Below are 15,413 nucleotides of genomic sequence, written 5' to 3' on the forward strand. Positions count from 1 at the left end.
ATTGCCAATATTTTTGTAATATTGAAGTCTATCCTTGCGCTTCGTCTATAATGTATACAAATCTTTACAAATTTGCTGTAGCACTTAATATTGGTCATTTGACATTTTTTAAAAGTAGTTTTTTATGTCCATATATCTTAAATTCACATTAATCAGTTCAATCATAACGTTCTGATTATATTAATTAATTTTTAGATGTTTTGATTTTATTCAAAACCATATTTTTTTCATTCAAATGTGTGAATAAAAAATTGTGTTTGGAAATACAATAATTCAACTTGTTTTTTTTTGGTTTTGATTTTTTTATACGAATGTGTTGTTTTGAAATATTTGAATTTGAATTTATTCAATATTGAATTTTTTTGAATGAACAAAACTGAATAAAAATTTTATTGTATGATTAAATCAGGAAAAAAATATTTTTTGCAGTTCTCTGACTGGTACGCTCTGATGTCAGAGTATGTTATTGTTTATATTTTTATATTTAAAAATGTCCGTTAAATCAGAGAAAAACTTCGTTAGTATTTTGAATAATTTATGTAAAAAATCTGAAAATACCAAGCATTTTGTAAACAAATATTGCTACGCATGTACCAACTTAATATAACAATAATATTGTTTCTATTAAATGTTAACAAATTAAATATTATTGTATTGTAGATAAAGCGATTAACTAAAAAAATCTGCTTCGGAACACTTTATATAAAAAACCTACATCAGGTACTTACCCGACCGGCGGCAGCTGTCTTCTATTATGGTCAAATGTTGAGATCTTAAAAAAATTGTTTTATATTTACACTGTGTATATAATGTGTTTAACTAACAAAATACTGTTCCGGAACGCTTTTTATAACAAAACCCATATGAGGTATTTACTGGGGTGATCGGTTTTAAAACCGCGGTTTTATGTTTTACCAGTGTCCGTTTTTTCTAAGTGTTGATTTTTTGAATATCGAATAACCATTGTTATACAACCATTGCATTGTATTCAAAGATTACTTTAATTAAATTTTGAAGTAAATAATAATAAATTTTAAAAATATTGGAGTCCAGGAACTAGAGTATATCTTTCTAACACACTTTTTATTAAACTTTTCTGATTTTCCTAATTAATTAATTAAAAACTAATTAATTCATTTGTAAAATTTATTGGAATTATATAATATATTTCAATTACAATAATTAATTTGCGGCTAAAATATTATGGAAGTGTTGGAATGCCTATGAAAATTGTCTAAACAGGGATTTTAGAATAAGCTAGGATTACATAGTTAATTATGTTTAACGGAAGTGTACCACTTTTATCAATTTTTTACATTAAAGTAATAATGTAAATTAGACTAGATCTAAATGTTCTATTGATAAAATTTAAACATAAACGTTATTTTTTTCAAATTAAAATAGGTTTTGTTATTTATAATGGAAAACCGGTTTTTTCTGAAATTTAAAAATGTCAACCGTTTTTTTAAATATCACCTATTCGAAAACCGGTTTTGGGAAAATGTCGAATAATCGATCACCCTAGTGTTTAGCCGTCAGGCGGCAATTAACTACAACATGTAAATCTTAAAAATTACTCCGGCGGAGTAAAAATTTCCATTTACAACAGAGATTCTTTCATTCGGTATATAATTTTTCCATAAATTTTATGTTTATTTTTCACAAAAATATTAATTTTACATAATTTTGGGCACAAACTTAAGTTCTGCAAAATTAATATGTCGGAGTAAAATTTTTCTTATGGCACAAACATTATTCCACTCACGGTATATTATCTGCACAAATTTTTATATTTTTATGTGTATATTTTATTATTGCCGAACTGCCACCACCTTATCTAAATTCGCCTTGTGTGGAGTTTAACAGCGTAGGTTTTGAGAGAGAATTTTTTTGTATGCAGCCTCAGGCTAAATTTCCATGGACAAAAAACAATCAGCTGTTGAAATGACTTCACCTTATTAGTTTCCCCATGTTATATATTAGGTTATTCGTCACCTATTTTTCATAAATGAGAGCGAAGACAGTCGTCACCAAGGCGAAACTAATAAGGTGAAATCATTTTAACAGCTGATTGTTTTTTTTTTCATGGAAATTTAGCCCGAAGTTGTCAAACTCCAAACCCGACGCTGTCAAACTACATATATAAAAAATTTCATGAATTCGCCGCAAAATGAAATGACCTTATAGTTTATTCGCCTTGGTGAAGTCATTTCATTTTACGAATTCATGAAATTTTTTATATATGGTGTTTAACAGAGTCGGTTTTGAGAGAGAGTTTTTTTATATGGCTAAATTTTCATGGACAAAAAAACAGTCAGCTATTGAAATGACTCCACCTTATTAGTTTCGCCATGGTCGTCACTTTACTGTATGAGTGAGGTTACGCTTGAAAATAGTTTTTTCCATAGTAATTTAGAATGTAGATATTTTACACATCTATTGGAGACACAATTGTTATTTTCCACTAAAGTTTAACCAGCTGGTTGTACACTATTTGAATGTTTTTGGTCATTTGCCACGAAAGTACTCTTCGTAATCGAGAGCGAAGACAGTTGCCATTTTACTATCCCCCGAGTAAACGAAAGAGGGGACACTTGAAAATAACTGAAGAATTGAAGGTGAAAAGAGAAATAAAAAACATGTTTTGTCCGAGTGTAAAGATAATGAACAGTTATACCAGTGTACACTAAACATGTATATGCAACCGAACAGCTGATAATTTTTTTGTTTATTAATTTCCCTACCTTCTCTGTCAAAATTTGTTTTTGTTTATTTGAAATTATTGTAATAAAATAAAATTTGAATAATAAAAAAAATTAAAAATGTTTAGTTTGTAAAAAAATTATATTGTTTACAAAAAAATACATTTCAACTGTCTTCCGCATTGCGCCCTTTGTTAGGTCCGCTGTCTTTAGCTAAACTTTATCCGTTTAGAACAGAACTTTAATGGCACATATCAGGTCATTCCAGATATCAACTATCCCCCGTATTACGCACGTTGCCAAGGCCGTTGTCGTTAGCAAAACTTTGGTAGCCACAAACACAACTTTATAGGCACAAATCAGGCCAATTCAGATATCAGCAATCATTAGTATTGCGCCCGTTGCCTGGTCCACTTTCATTAGTCCAACTTTGGTAGCTAAAGGTACAAATTTAGTGGCACAAATCAGGATATTCCAGATATTAAAAATTCTTGCTTTTTTGGGTCCTCTCAAGTCCTCTGTAACATTTACCAATAGGATCCATATACACAGCTTTATATAAGTACTAGCTATACCCAGTGTGCTTTGCCACCTTAAAAGCAATATGTATAAAAAAAACCCACTAAACGATTCTGAAGATTCTAACTACAATAGTTTTCCAGATTTACAATATGTTACATATGAGAGATGTCAAGCAAATTATTGCAAGTTCGCTTGTTTCTATCTATCCCCAATTTCTATCTATCTATGGAAAATTTTAAGAATATAAGAGTTTCCAAGATACACGAAATTTTGTTATTCTCTAAATGTTCCCATGAATGTCACATTTCTTCATGTAAAATTTTAAGATTCTAGCTCTAAAAGTTTCTCAGTGGGGGCTTCAAGCTCCCCTGATGAAAGCCCGCACTTTTTCACCAAAACGTTCAGATGTATATTAAAATAATTTGTGCAAAATTTTAAGAATCAAGTTCTATTAGTTTCCCATATGGGAGGTGCAAAGTTCCCCTTTGAAAGTCCGCCCGTTACACTCTAAATGTTCAGATGAATGTCAAAAGTCTTCAAGTAAAATTTGAAGATTCTAGCTCTAATAGCTTCTCAGATAGGCTTCAAGACCCCCTAGATGAAAGTCCGCTTTTTTCCTCCAAAATGTTCAGATGAATATTTAAGTTCTTCGTGCAAAATTTGAAGAATTTAGTTCTATTAGTTTCCCAGATAAACGAATTTTTGTATTTAATTAATATGGGAGGTGCCGCTCCCCTCATGGGACTACCTATTTACCAATTTTTTACCCAAAATGTTTAAATGGATGCTAAAGTTATTCGTACAAAATTTTAAGATTCTAACTGTAATAGTTTCCAAGATAAACGAATTTTTGTATTTGATATATATGGGAAGTGCCACGCCCCCTAATGCTAGTCAGCCTACTTTTTGTCCTAAATAATCATATTGACACTAAGTGGCTCCGACAAAATTTGAGGACTATAACTGTTATATTATCTCAAATATACGCATTTCATATTTTCTTAATATGGGTGTGGCATCCCGCCCACTTGGAATTTCAAAATAAAAAGTAGCCCATTACCTATTCCTGACATGCAGACATACGCTGTGAAAATCGGTTCAGACGTTTAGTAGTCTATAACGTTCAAACATACAAACACACATTCATTTTTATATATATAGACTAGCTATATAGACTAGCTATATAGTGTGCTTTGCTACCCTAAAAGGAATATGTATAAATAAAAATCCCACTTAACGATTTTGTGGGCTTCAAGCTCCCCACATGAAAGTCCAAAATGTTCAGATGAATACTAAACTAATTTGTGCAAAATTTTATAAATCAAGTTCCATTAGTTTCCCAGATAAACGAAGTTTTATATTAATTGCATATGGGAGGTGCCAAGTTCTCCATTGAAAGTCTGCCCGTTATGCTCTAAATGTTCACATGAATTTCAAAGTTCTTCATGTAAAATTTGAATATTCTAGCTCCAATAGTTTCTCAGATATGCGAATTTTTCCATTTGATTCATATGAGGGCTTCAAGAAAGTATACGGATTTAATATTTTCTTAATATGGGCGTGGCTCCTCGCCCACTTGGAATTTCAAAATAAAAAGTAGCCTATTACCTATTCCAGACATACAGGAATATGCTGTGAAAATTTGAATAAAATTGGTTCAGCCGTTTAGAAGTCTATAACGTTCAAACATATAAAATTAAGAATGTTTTTAAAAGAGTAATAACAAAATATTTTTATTTATTTTGTCATTGAGCTCATACAAGTACAAAAACAAAATACATGTTGTTTTTGTATTGTTGTAGTAATGCATATACATGTTTAGTGTACCCTGAATTATACTATTTCCACAAAGTATAGGTGTCAAATTTGACAGTTCAAATTTTGTGCAAAATTTTAAAAAGTTTTAATTGTAATCTTGTGTTTTATTAATATATATATATATATATATATATATATATATATATATATATATATATATATATATATATATATATATATATATATATATATATATATATATATATATATATATATATATATATATATATATATATATATATATACATATATATATATATATATATATATATATATATATATAAAATATATCTTGGGGTTTTTCTATTTAAGACATGAGAAAACTTATTTCTACAAATATTTGATCAATTAAAAAAGTATTAATATAAAAGTAGATGGTGGAGGGTATTTAAGATTCGGCTCAGCCGAATATAGCACTCTAACTTGTTGTTAAGTAACAAGGATAAGAAAGAATGAAGAAATTATTTTTGAGAATGAAGCCTTCATGGGCGCACTGTCGATTGATCCTCGTTGGAGGATCCACAAATGTTCACAATTGTTGAAAAGAACAAAGCAAATCCAAACCAGAGTTATATGCCATCTCACAGTGGACTACAGGCAACTTTTTGTAAATAAATTCTTTTCCTAGGCCAATTGGACTATTTTTAGTGTATTCTTAGCTACTAAAACCAAATCCGATATCTGTTTTTTTCTATCACCCACCATTTTCTCGCAAAATGGCACCGAATATTTTGTATCACGGACATTTTATACATATAATTATTTACATTTAAGTGTTAATTTCGAATTTTTTCGATTTAATCATAAATATATTTGTCCTAAGTATTATTTAAATCGGTTGAAAATAAAATAATATTTCACTATAGTCCGCAAACTGTTCACATGTATTTCAGTGTTGCTCGTGCAAGATTTGAGGATCCCAGACATACGAATTTTTGTATTTATTTCATATGGGGGGGGACCATATGATATACGAAGTTTAGTAATGACTTTATATGGAGGATGACACGCCCACTCTTTCTTATCCGCCCATTATTGCTCAAAATTTTTATATTGACACTAAAGTCTATAAATGTAATGAAAAATAATATTTATTTACTTAATAAACATGAATTTTATTTTTTTTTAATATTCCCGAAAAATTAATGTATACGATTTTCTTTATAAGCACATTGTGGCATATACAAACAATTTTGTTTATAATCACTTTAGCGATACCCAGCAAAAATGAAACGAAGTACTTCCAAAAGAATAACATTTATCACCACTTCAAAAGTAGCACTTAGTGATTTTTTACCTTCTGAGGAAGAGCTGAAGAAGTGATGATTTTAACACAGGCTGTCATAGGAGGGATGTCCTTTTTATTTGATTCCGAATTCACTACTACTCAAGAAGTAATTTTTATGCTCCTTTTTGGAAGTTATTGAAATTGTAGTATTATAGAATAAAACTAATTTGACCTAAATAATATTAACATTAATAAGAGTAATACTATGTTCACATATTCATGTTTTTAACGTGTTTTTGGAAAAACAAAATAAGTTTAAACAAAACCGTTCACATATTAAATTATCGTGTTTTTTGCTTTGAAATGTTTTTCCGATTAAAAATATTACTTTTAAAAACAAATAAAATCATTTAAATTACACTGAATTGAATACTTTAAAACAATTATTTATAAAATTAAAACATTTTATTATCGTTTAAACAACAAAATTAATTTTTTTTGTAAATTTATTTTTTGGTTTTGACATTACTCTTTGTTCTAGCTGTGTTCATTAAACATAAGTACGGAAAAAATCATTCCTGTTTTGAAAAACATTAAGTGTTTTATAATTAAACACGTCGAATGAGATGTTTTTGAACTTCTAACTAGTCGAATTTGAAGTGTTTTTGAAAGAACATAATGCGTTTCAAAAAACTCGAATATGTGAACGTAGTATAATATACACAATTAATACAAAAGCCCAAAAATAAAATTTTTTATCTCATAAAAATGTAAGAACAAAAAATATATCTTCAACATTGAAAAAATAGAATTATTTTCGCATCTTCGGAAGTCTTTAAACATCACTTCCTCAGAAGGTAAAAAATCACTAAGTGCTACTTTTGAAGTGGTGATAAATGTTATTCTTTTGGAAGTACTTCGTTTCATTTTTGCTGGGTATCGCTAAAGTGATTATAAACAAAATTGTTTGTATATGCCACAATGTGCTTATAAAGAAAATCGTATATATTAATTTTTCGGGAATATTAAAAAAAAATAAAATTCATGTTTATTAAGTAAATAAATATTATTTTTCATTACATTTATAGACTTTAGTGTCAATATAAAAATTTTGAGCAATAATGGGCGGATAAGAAAGAGTGGGCGTGTCATCCTCCATATAAAGTCATTACTAAACTTCGTATATCATATGGTCCCCCCCCCATATGAAATAAATACAAAAATTCGTATGTCTGGGATCCTCAAATCTTGCACGAGCAACACTGAAATACATGTGAACAGTTTGCGGACTATAGTGAAATATTATTTTATTTTCAACCGATTTAAATAATACTTAGGACAAATATATTTATGATTAAATCGAAAAAATTCGAAATTAACACTTAAATGTAAGTAATTATATGTATAAAATGTCCGTGATACAAAATATTCGGTGCCATTTTGCGAGAAAATGGTGGGTGATAGAAAAAAACAAATATCGGATTTGGTTTTAGTAGCTAAGAATACACTAAAAATAGTCCAATTGGCCTAGGAAAAGAATTTATTTACAAAAAGTTGCCTGTAGTCCACTGTGAGATGGCATATAACTCTGGTTTGGATTTGCTTTGTTCTTTTCAACAATTGTGAACATTTGTGGATCCTCCAACGAGGATCAATCGACAGTGCGCCCATGAAGGCTTCATTCTCAAAAATAATTTCTTCATTCTTTCTTATCCTTGTTACTTAACAACAAGTTAGAGTGCTATATTCGGCTGAGCCGAATCTTAAATACCCTCCACCATCTACTTTTATATTAATAATTTTTTAATTGATCAAATATTTGTAGAAATAAGTTTTCTCATGTCTTAAATAGAAAAACCCCAAGATTTAAACAGCTTAAATCTGTTAGAATTCCAAGATTTGTTGAACATTACAAACCCCATTTTCATTTATATTTTTATATAATGACCATATGACCAATTATACACCGATCGTAAAATATCCTTAAAGCAAAATTTCTGTACATAAAAGCTATATTTCAGTCAAATTTTGTATCTATATTGTAATCTAGTAATAAGTAATGTGTGTTCAAGTGATTTTCTGAAGAGAATCTTGAAATAGAATTTTTGTATACCAAACTAATATTTGTGCCAAATTTTGTATCAATAGCTTTATTTGGTAATGAGTAATGTGCTTTTAAGAGATTTTCGTAAAAGGACCTTGTATGGGAGCTATGACCAATTATGTATATAAAGACAAAATTTCAAAATTCTGTATCTGACGAATTTCAAAATATAAACAGATTTGTGCATGACTTTTATTTAAAAAAAAACAAATTTTCCTTCAGATAATGTGCAGAGTTCTCGCAAAGTTTTCTCACAAAAGTACTGAAATTGGGAACAAAATGACCGAGCAAAAAATATCAGAAAATATGCAGATTATTCTTATTTGTCTGAAGTTACAAAAACAACTCTCTTCGGATTCTTTTTATTTCATTTATTTTAATTCTCTTTTTATTTTAGATTTTAAGAAATCAACCTTTTTATACCCTCCACCACCATCAGTGGTGATAGAGGGTATATATAACCTTGTCATTCCGTGTGTAACACCGAGAAATATTCATCTGAGACCCAACAAAGTATATATATTCTGGGTCCTTATGAAATTCTGAGTCGATTTAGCTATGTCCATCTGTCTGTGTAAAACACGCTCACGTTAAAACGAAGCAATATAATTTAACCAAATTCACCCAAAATATTCATTATTATCTGGTACAGATTGGTATTGAAAATGAGCAAAATCGGTTCACATCGGGAAAAGTTATGAATCAAAATTTAAAACTACTCCGAAAAAATAAATGTGTAAAATTTTTTCGAAACTATGCCAGATAATTTCATGAAAGTCATCATACATTCGTTTCTATACAAGATCTTGATTCCTGCTGAAAATTGCCAGAATCGGTCCATAATTTCATATACCTCCCATACAAAAGTACATATTTCCGGAAAATAAGTTTTTCGTTAATAACTTCCGTCAGAATGTTGATATCTTTACAAAATTTTACAAATTAAAATCTTATGTCAGTCGAATTCATTGAGAGAAAAAATGTTCTGGATCGGTCCATAATTGGTCATAGCTCCCATACAAGGTCCCTTCCCGAAAATTACTTAAACGCACATAACTCATTACTAAATCAAGATATCCATATAAAATTTGGTATAATTATTGCTCACATATACAGAAATATTACTATGAAATTTTTTTCCGATCGGTCCATAATTGGTCATAGCTCCCATACAAGGTCCCCTCCCGAAAATCACTTAAACGCACATAACTCATTACTAAATTAAGATATCTATATTTTGGTACAAGTATTGCTCACATATACAGAAATATTATTATGGAAGTTTTTTCCGATCGGTCCATAATTGGTCATAGCTCCCATACAAGATCACCTCCCGAAAATCACTTAAACGCACATAACTCATTACAAAATATTGATATCCATACATTTAGCAAAAATATTGCTCTTATATACATAAATTACACTATAAAATTGTTTTGCAATCGGTCCAAATTTGGTCATAGCTCTCATACTAGGTCCCCTCCAGAAAATCACTTAAATGCACAATATTCATTGCCAAATAATGATATAGATACAGAATTTTGAAATTTTGTCTTTATATACATAATTGGTCATAGCTCCCATACAAGGTCCTTTTACGAAAATCTCTTAAACGCACATTACTCATTACCAAATAAAGCTATTGATACAAAATTTGGCACAAATATTAGTTTGGTTTACAAAAATTATATTTCAAGATTCGTGATTTTCTGAAGTGCCTCTTCAGAAAATCACTTGAACACACATTACTTATTACTAGATTACGATATAGATACAAAAATACATGCACATTATTAAATATCGTTAATGCATATCTAAGGGCGCTATAAAAATATAAAAGAAAATGGGGTTTGTAATGTTCAACAAATCTTGGAATTCTAACAGATTTAAGCTGTTTAAATCTTGGGGTTTTTCTATTTAAGACATGAGAAAACTTATTTCTACAAATATTTGATCAATTAAAAAAGTATTAATATAAAAGTAGATGGTGGAGGGTATTTAAGATTCGGCTCAGCCGAATATAGCACTCTAACTTGTTATCATAATGACCACATCAGGGCTTTTATGGCTCCTTTAAAATGCGTCATTGTGAAACCTTTTTCCTATCCTCTGGCCACTAATTTCTTGTGATATTGGTGTTATATATTGATTATTGTTGAACTGTTTGATGACGAAGGTATAGCACTGGTCAGTTTCATTAACAGTAATCAATTATAAGAACACTATATCATAGGAAATAGACAATTGATTTGAATCTCTTCTTGTATCGTAATGGCGATTCGCTTTCGCATCGACTTTTGCAACATACGCGGGTTGAGAGCGAATTTTTTCTCTGTATATGCTCACGTTTGTCTCCATCAGCCGGATGTTTTCGCCTTATGTGAATCACAGGTATATGAGAATGCTGATCCACAGAATTTTTATATACCTGGGTATCACCTTCTATCGCTTTTGAACTTCCTTTGGGGCATTGCAATGTACGTTCGCAATGAAGTTGTGTACCAGTGCCAGCAACCATTAGGCACAAATGATACCGAATTTAGCTGTCTCTGGGTTAAATTCAAAATCAGGACACACTATTTGCAATGCTACCATATTGAACTTCGACGCCCTTTCCGATTCAATACTGAAGATTCTTAAGAGTTGTCCGAACAGTGAAATTGTAGTTGCTGGTGATTTCAATGTTCACAACTCATCATGGCTTCGCCATTCAAGTCATATAGTAGCATATAGGCGAAAGGGATTGTCAAAGACCTAAGTCCCCTGTCAAAAACCTAACTGGTGAGAATGTATTTGTAGAAGCACAAAAATAAACACAGTTGTTCAAAAGGTACTAAATAATAAATATATTTTTGATGAATGAAAATATTAGTTAATTAACTTTTTTCAGAAGATATTTCATCTTAAAACATATTTTAAACACGTCTTTTTGTTATTTTTTCTGCACTAATGGAAAAAAAGTATTTGAAATACTTTTTTCATTTTCAATAGGAAAATTTACAACTTTTCTTTTTTCAGTTTTAATTAAAATAAAATGTCAAAGAATAAAAAATATTTTTTTTCGTTTGTAAAATATAAATTATTTTCGGGGTTTTGAATACATTAAAAGTGTGGCAAAAAATAATAAATATTAAGTTTAAGTGATAAGAAAAACTATTAAGTGCTAATATCCTCGCAATTTCGCGAAGAAAATTTGAAGTTTTGTTAGTGCGTTTAGTTCTCTCAAGTGTGTTTTATTCTCTCAGAACTCGTCTGTGTGAAGAGAATAATAAATTTTGTTTGACAACGCCTTCAGTTTCGCCTATATCCCTACTATATGATTCAAGCCATACAACTCCGGAAGGCCAATATGTTGAGTTATTTGCCGCGCACAACCACCTTGCGCAATTAGTGAATGAACCAACACATATTTCATGTGTTGAGGGGCACCAAAATAATACCCTCGACCTCTTTCTCACCTCACATCCTGATAAGTATGAAGTGGATATTCTTGAACCTCTCGGAAATTCGGATCACTGCACCATCTCCGCCTCCTTTCCGCTTTCTGAACTTCGTAACGTTTCAAAAACAGCTCCGAAACGTTTAATTTTTATTTACGAAAAAGCTCGCTGGGCTCAGCTCAACGAATTCTATAGGCAATTCAATTGGAAACTTTGTTTCCTAGACAACAAAATATTATTATGCTGGGAATGAAAACATTCATTCCAACAAAAAAATCGTCGATTAGGCCTAGGCAAAAGTCTTGATTTAATCAGAAGTGCAAAAATGCATCAGATCCAGAGGGGAAGCTTTCAGAATTTGGCGTAATAACAAAAACGTCCAAACTGCTGCTGCGCAAAAAGGCGAAGTCTTCGTGTGCCAGAGTGCTTAGACGCCAAAAAGCTCTACACGAGCAGCGCCTTCGGGCTAGGGTTCTTGCTGCTCCTAGGGGCAGAAAACCTTTTGGTCGTTCGTTAAAAGTGTAAAGGATAATGCTAGTTCTTCAATTCCGACGCTTTTCAAGGACGACCAAACATTCACTGACCCGGTTGATAAAGCTAACCTTTTAGCTGAGTTATTCGCAAACAATTCTTGCTTGCCGGTTAGCGATCAACCACTGCCCGAGCTCGAAAAGTTTCAGTAACTATGCCAAATATATTCTTTCGAGCGCGTGCCGTTAAAAAGGTTCTAACAGATCTCAACATTAACAAGTCTCCTGGACCAGATGGCATACCGGCACTGGTCTTGAAGCAGTGTTCTTCGACGCTAGCTCGTCCATTAGCTAATCTTTCAGCATTCTATACCATGCCGGAAAATTTCCTGCATGCTTGAATATTGCTAATGTAACGCCAATTCCTAAAAACGGAGAGGTTAATAATCCTGAAAATTACCGTCCAATAGCAATTTGTTCAGCACTTTCTAAAGTTATGGAAAGTATGGTCAATTTCCATCTTGCCAAGTATTTAGAGACCAACAATTTACTTAACGACCGCCAGTATGGCTTTCGTAGAGGTCGCTCTACGGGATACTTACTAGCCTTCCTGTCGGAGAAATGGTGTCATTCCATTCACAATTTTGGCGAAAGTAAAGTGGTGGCTCTAGATATTTCAAAGGCGTTTGATAGAGTGTGGCATGGTGCACTTGTATAAAAACTAATTGCATTTGGTGTCGGTAACAACTTCTCTCGATTTATTTCGAGCTTTCTCAGAGATCGTACTATACGAGTTTTTATAGATGGGATCTCATCAAGCGAGTTCAAGAATAATTCAGGGGTACCGCAAGGCTCCGTTCTTTCCCCTACCCTATTTCTTATCTTTATAAATGGCCTTCTATGTCAAACTTCCAACTCTATCTACTCTTTTGCGGATGACAGCAGTATCTGCATTCTTATTCATTCAATCATAGGCCAAGCCCTCTAGAGATTGGGGCAATGAAGCGCAATATGAATGAATCGCTTAATCACGACTTGATAAAAATCTCCGAATGGGGTCGTGTTAACAGAGTCGATTTTAACGCCCGTAAGACTCAATGTAGTTTTTTAACACATAAACGCTTGGTAGATATTGTTGTTCCATCTATATACATATATATGGGTGGTGTAAATATTAAGGAATCAGAAACTCTTGATGTTCTGGGAATGAAAATTCAGTGCGATGTCCGCTGGACTAAAGACATTTTTCAAGCGTCGAAAGAAGCATTCAAGTGTCTCGGTTTTTTAAAACGGTGTAAGACATACTTAACTCCATCTGATATTCGAAGTCTATTTTGGAGCTACTCGACCGCGTACAGGAGAGGGCGAAGGAACTTATCGGTGACAGTAGGGTTTCCAACTCTATTGATTCACTGGAGCACCGTCGCAATGTGGGGTATATTTCACTGTTCTATCGATACTACAATGGAATGTGTTCCTTTGAAATTAGGGAACTTGTTCCCGATACCCGTATATTTTTGCGTAACATACGTCTTTCTTCAAGAACAGACCCATTTGTGGTAGATTGGCCAGTGGACCGCACAACACATTACAGGGAAAATTCATTCTTCAGCCGCACTCTTCGTATGTGGAATAAACTTCCTGCGGAGGTATTCCCTGCCACTTTCGATATAAGAAGATTTAAATCAAATGTCCACAAACACTACTCCCTCTATCCTCCTTCCCACAACCTATTTTCCTAGTTCCAACACAATGCTTCGCATAAGTAGGGGTCATCCCCTGAGTGCTGGTCCAATAAAAAAAAAGTTAATAAACGTGGTAAGCTCAAAATGCGTTGCCAATAGTGAGATAACCACGTTTGTTAACATTTAGACAACGTATGTGCATAAAGTTTAGATTTCGACAACGAATTGTTGCAATGTTGACAAAGTTGCGTGGTCTACATTACATGTTGTTGTTGTATGTATGTATATACTTGACAATGGATGTTATTGAAAAATTTGGTGTTAATTTGGTACCAGGCGTGTATATTTATTTTTTCCTCTGTGTATAAATTATTATTAAAATTAATATGGTTTACATATTAACATAATAATTTATATATGTAAATAGTTTTCATCATACGTTGATCAGAATAGTCAGGCCATTTTTTTAACCTTGATCAGACTTTTGTCTGAACTGTCGTCATTTTATCAGACATTTATCCGACATCTATCACACTTTCTTATACTTGATCTGACTTTTGTACGAACTGTCGGATATTTTATCAGACATTTATCCGACATCTATCAGACTTTCTTATATTTGATCAGACTTTCGTACGAAATGTCGAAAGAATGTCACACGTGGTATCAATCATTTGTCCGACTTCAATCAGATTTGTCGAAAATTCCTTCAGAATTTCCCCAGGAATTTACATCAGATTTCCTACCGAATTCTGACCGACAACTCTGCACTTTTTTCTGAATTTCCTTAGACAAAGAGTTCTGAATTCCGAGCAACCTTTCATACGATTTTCGTAACGAATTCTGACGGAATTCGGATACGAAATCGGCAATTTGTGCTGACTGTCGGTACGAATTCGGCAAAAATTGTTTAGTGGGTACAGTGTTACCATATGTCAAGTTTTCCCTTTTTTTGCAAGTTTTTTGAGATTCAAAAAAGTTTTCAAGTTTTATTCCAATAAAAAAAGTTTTTTGAAAATTTATACAGTTTTTCAGTTTTTATTTTATTTAATCAATAAATAAGTTTAAAATAAAAAAACAATGCTTACCATTAACAAAATAATATTTTATACCATTAATATTCGAGATATTCCTAAAAACTGAAAAAAAAAAAAAATTTACCGGTGTTGATGACCTTAATCCCTTAGAATAGACGTTAAGGACACAATGCACTTCGACCATATTGTAGAGATTTTGTGCAGCCCATTGGTTCACCATACTAGGCCAAATTCGCGCATGAAGATAAATGGATTAATCGGTGAGTGTTTGAAGATATCATCTGGGTCTGGGTAAGACAAAATCTTCGTGTTTCGAGTTCCCAATGACGGGTAGTTACAAAAGTTCAGAGGTTTCCTCTTGTAGTACACAGAATCTACATAGATTCATCATGACATTTCAAGTGTAA

The 15,413-nt window shown here is 31.8% G+C and overlaps 1 protein-coding gene across 5 annotated transcripts in view; it reads left to right on the plus strand.

Moving 5' to 3' along the window:
• LOC119601789 overlaps positions 1-15,413 on the plus strand; it is a 137,285-nt gene that overhangs the window by 8,127 nt on the left and 113,745 nt on the right. The window contains exon 1 of one of the 5 annotated variants that reach the window (XM_037952932.1): positions 15,157-15,266. The exons of the other annotated variants lie outside the window; for them this stretch is intronic. The gene's annotated coding sequence lies outside the window, so the exon portion shown is untranslated. Of the gene's footprint in view, positions 1-15,156; positions 15,267-15,413 lie in introns of those variants that run through there. 5 annotated transcript variants of the gene reach the window in all.

This window comes from Lucilia sericata, unplaced genomic scaffold, assembly GCF_015586225.1.
Source record: "Lucilia sericata isolate MDLA Ls3-8-SP2 unplaced genomic scaffold, ASM1558622v1 Contig000190F_arrow, whole genome shotgun sequence".
NCBI classification, from domain to species: Eukaryota; Metazoa; Arthropoda; class Insecta; order Diptera; family Calliphoridae; genus Lucilia; species Lucilia sericata.